Source organism: Salmo salar, chromosome 01, assembly GCF_965601325.2.
Source record: "Salmo salar chromosome 01, fSalSal1, whole genome shotgun sequence".
NCBI classification, from domain to species: domain Eukaryota; kingdom Metazoa; phylum Chordata; class Actinopteri; order Salmoniformes; family Salmonidae; genus Salmo; species Salmo salar.
In genome coordinates this window covers 3,092,501-3,097,445 of record NC_138291.1, presented here as the reverse complement: position 1 = coordinate 3,097,445, position 4,945 = coordinate 3,092,501, and the positions used below count along the sequence as shown (strand labels likewise).

At 43.7% G+C, this 4,945-nt stretch overlaps 1 protein-coding gene across 1 annotated transcript in view; it reads right to left on the bottom strand.

The window, feature by feature from the left end:
• Window positions 1–3,786: 3,786 nt before the first annotated feature.
• LOC145859154 (NLR family CARD domain-containing protein 3-like) overlaps window positions 3,787–4,945 on the bottom strand; it is a 6,938-nt gene continuing 5,779 nt past the window's right edge. The window contains exon 7 of the mRNA XM_082958006.1: window positions 3,787–4,945. This exon is cut by the window's right edge and continues 1,520 nt beyond it. The gene's annotated coding sequence lies outside the window, so the exon portion shown is untranslated.

Below are 4,945 nucleotides of genomic sequence, written 5' to 3'. Positions count from 1 at the left end.
ACATCATTTTAAAGACAAGACTCTCGTTAATCTAACCACATTGTCCGCTTTCAAAAAAGCTTTACAGCGAAAGAAAAACATTAGATTATCTCAGGAGAGTACCCTGCCAAAAATTATCACACAGCCATTTTCAAAGCAAGCATATATGTCACAAAAACCAAAACCACAGCTAAATGCAGCACTAACCTTTGATGATCTTCATCAGATGACACTCCTAGGACATTATGTTATACAATACATGCATGTTTTGTTCAATCAAGTTCATATTTATATCAAAAAACAGCTTTTTACATTAGCATGTGATGTTCAGAACTAGCATACCCACCGCAAACTTCTGGTGAATTTACTAAATTACTCACGATAAACGTTCACATAATACATAACAATTGCTTAAAGAATTGTAGATACAGACCTCCTTTATGCAATCGCGGTGTCAGATTTTTTAATAGCTTTTCGGCGAAAGCACATTTTGCAATATTCTGAGTAGATAGCTCGGCCATCACAGGCTAGCTAATTTGACACCCACCAAGTTTGGTGCTCACTAAACTCAGAATTACTATTAGAAAAATTGGATTACCTTTGCTGTTCTTCGTCAGAATGCACTCCCAGGACTTCTACTTCAACAACAAATGTTGTTTTGGTTCCAAACAATCCATAGTTATATTCAAATAGCTCCGTTTTGTTCGTGCGTTCAGGTCACTATCCGAAGGGTGAAGCGGGAGCGCATTTCGTGACAAAAAAATGTCAAAATATTCCATTACCATACTTTGAAGCATGTCAAACGCTGTTTAAATCAATTTTTATGCTATTTTTCTCGTAAAATAGCGATAATATTCCAACCGGGCGACGTTGTATTCATTCAAAGGCTGAAAGAAAAAAATGGAGAATTCTAATGAAAGCGCATCTCCAGTGTCACTGTCCCCAGGCTGACCACTCACAAATTCTCCTGCTGTTCTTCGCCCAGAGACAGCAGACACCCCATTACACTTTCTGGCGCCTTCTGAGAGCCAATGGAAGCCTTAGAAAATGTCACATTACAGCAGAGATGCTGTATTTTTGATAGAGATGCAACAGAAGGACAACAAATAGTCAGACAGGTCACTTCCTGTAAAGGAATCTCTCAGGTTTTTGCCTGCCATATGAGTTCTGTTATACTCACAGACACCATTCAAACAGTTTTAGAAACTTTAGGGTGTTTTCTATCCATATCTAATAATTATATGCATATTCTAGTTACTGGGCAGGAGTAGTAACCAGACTAAATCGGGTACGTTTTTTATCCGGCCGTGTCAATACTGCCCCCTAGCCCTAACAGGTTAAAATGTGTTTTTATATGACAGAATGTTAAACACTGAGTGGACTAGATATTACTCTAACTGAGCAGTGTAGCCTATAGGTTATACACTGAGTGGACTAAATATTACTCTAACTGAGCAGTGTAGCCTATAGGTTATACACTGAGTGGACTAAATATTACTCTAACTGAGCAGTGTAGCCTACAGGTTATACACTGAGTGGACAAATTATTAAGGACACCTTTTTAATATTGAGTACCCCTCCCCCACTTTTGTCCTCAAAACAGCCTCAATTCATCAGGGCATGGACTCTACATGGTGTTGAAAGTGTTCCACAGGGATGCTGGCCCATGTTGACTCCAATGCTTCCCACAGTTGTGTCAAGTTGGCTGGATGTCCATTGGGTGGTGGACCATGAGCCTGAAAAACCCAGCAGCGTTGCAGTTCATGACACAAACAGGTTGCATGTCACCTACTACCATACCCCGTTCAAAGGCACTTATATATTTTGTCTTGCTCATTCACCCTCTGAATGACACACATACACAATCCATGTCTCAATTGTATCAAGGATTAAAAATGATTCTTTAACCTGTCTCGTCCCCTTCATCTACAAGTGACATCAATAAGGGATCATAGCTTTCACCTGGATTCACCTGGTCAGTTTGTCATGGAAAGAAAGGTGTCCTTAATGTTTTGTGTAAATTGCACAATAATTATACATTCATGGATTGTTTTATGTAGCCTATTGTTTTCTCTTTATTCAACCTGCCATCTACCCACCTGGGGACTGAGGGTTATGAGAGAACCCCCACATCACTAGCTTCTCTTTATTCAACCTGCCATCTACCCACCTGGGGACTGAGGGTTATGAGAGAACCCCCACATCACTAGCTTCTCTTTATTCAACCTGCCATCTACCCACCTGGGGACTGAGGGTTATGAGAGAACCCCCACATCACTAGCTTCTCTTTATTCAACCTGCCATCTACCCACCTGGGGACTGAGGGTTATGAGAGAACCCCCACATCACTAGCTTCTCTTTATTCAACCTGCCATCTACCCACCTGGGGACTGAGGGTTATGAGAGAACCCCCACATCACTAGCTTCTCTTTATTCAACCTGCCATCTACCCACCTGGGGACTGAGGGTTATGAGAGAACCCCCACATCACTAGCTTCTCTTTATTCAACCTGCCATCTACCCACCTGGGGACTGAGGGTTATGAGAGAACCCCCACATCACTAGCTTCTCTTTATTCAACCTGCCATCTACCCACCTGGGGACTGAGGGTTATGAGAGAACCCCCACATCACTAGCTTCTCTTTATTCAACCTGCCATCTACCCACCTGGGGGCTGTGGGTTATGAGAGAACCCCCACATCACTAGCTTCTCTTTATTCAACCTGCCATCTACCCACCTGGGGGCTGTGGGTTATGAGAGAACCCCCACATCACTAGCTTCTCTTTATTCAACCTGCCATCTACCCACCTGGGGACTGAGGGTTATGAGAGAACCCCCACATCACTAGCTTCTCTTTATTCAACCTGCCATCTACCCACCTGGGGACTGAGGGTTATGAGAGAACCCCCACATCACTAGCTTCTCTTTATTCAACCTGCCATCTACCCACCCGGGGACTGAGGGTTATGAGAGAACCCCCACATCACTAGCTTCTCTTTATTCAACCTGCCATCTACCCACCCGGGGACTGAGGGTTATGAGAGAACCCCCACATCACTAGCTTCTCTTTATTCAACCTGCCATCTACCCACCCGGGGACTGAGGGTTATGAGAGAACCCCCACATCACTAGCTTCTCTTTATTCAACCTGCCATCTACCCACCTGGGGACTGAGGGTTATGAGAGAACCCCCACATCACTAGCTTCTCTTTATTCAACCTGCCATCTACCCACCTGGGGACTGAGGGTTATGAGAGAACCCCCACATCACTAGCTTCTCTTTATTCAACCTGCCATCTACCCACCTGGGGGCTGTGGGTTATGAGAGAACCCCCACATCACTAGCTTCTCTTTATTCAACCTGCCATCTACCCACCTGGGGGCTGTGGGTTATGAGAGAACCCCCACATCACTAGCTTGCATGTTCTGCAGCCTTGTAAAGATTAGGAGGGGATGACTGGGAGGCAGGTTGGCATTTATTGTCATGATTCTTGTTCTGGAGGCAGGTTGGCATTTATTGTCATGAATCTTGTTCTGGAGGCAGTTGTGCAAAGTGGTCACCAGCTGACAAAATCTGATTTTAATCCTAACCTTAAACACACTGCTAATCCTTACCTTAAATTAAGACCATAAAACACAATTATTTTCCACAAATGATTACAATATAGCCAATTTTGACTCTGCAGCTGGCATATCTAGAGGAAATCGTGCAGTTCTGCCTCCAGGTCAAGATTCATGACAAACGTCAACCTGCGACTGGGAGAGGCAACGTAAAATCAATAACGAAGATGGTTCCACAATTAACATAGTTTTCTTGTTTCAAGTATGTTTTATTATGAAAGTACAATATATCCTTGTATACTTGTATAACTATGGAGCGTATGTCCATATATAATTGTACAATCTGTTTTTCAACATAAAAGACATATAACAAATGATCACATTGGTATTTTAACAGTGTTATTGTAAGAGTTTACATGTTTAAACAGAGGATACATCTAAAACAGGATAAAACAAGTGCAGTATGTTCTGAGAATGTTACTTTAACGTCAACTCATAACGTCACTATAACTTCATGGGAGTCTTGTGGAAAGACTGCATGTTGTTTTGGGTGGATTGAGTGACGTCTTCATCAACATTTGCAGAATATTCCTGTAGTATTTTCACCTCTGTGTTTGTGGGACCACTTAGTGCTGGAATGAGGTGTCTGTTTGTTCCCAGTTCTATCAGAAATGATGGTCCTCATTTGAAGGTCCTGGTCAAGGTCCTCACAATTATAGGAAGACGCGTATGTGTGTGTGTCCAGTGTGTGTGTGTATATGTGTCCAGTGTGTGTATGTCCAATGTGTGTGTGTCCAGTGTGTGTGTGTGTGTCCAGTGTGTGTGTGTGTGTATGTGTCCAGTGTGTGAATGTCTGTGTCTGTGTGTGTCCAGTGTGTGTGTGTGTGTCTGTGTGTGTGTGTCCAGTGTCTGTGTGTGTGTCTGTGTGTGTGTGTGTCCGTGAATCCAGTGTGTGTACGTGTGTGTGAGTCCAGTGTGTGTGTGTGTGTGTGTGTGTGTGTCCAGTGTGTGTCTGTGTGTCCAGTGTGTGTGTGTATGTGTCCAGTGTGTGTATGTCCAATGTGTGTGTGTCCAGTGTGTGTGTGTGTCCAGTGTGCGTGTGTATGTGTCCAGTGTGTGTGTGTCTGTGTCTGTGTGTGTCCAGCGTGTGTGTGTGTGTGTGTGTGTTTGTGTGTGTGTGTGTGTCCAGTGTCTGTGTGTGTGTCTGTGTGTGTGTGTGTCCGTGAATCCAGTGTGTGTACGTGTGTGTGAGTCCAGTGTGTGTGTGTGTGTCCAGTGTGTGTGTCCAGTGTGTGTGTCCAGTGTGTGTGTCCAGTGTGTGTGTGTGTGTATGTGTCCAGTGTGTGAATGTCTGTGTCTGTGTGTGTCCAGTGTGTGTGTGTGTGTGTCTGTGTGTGTGTGTCC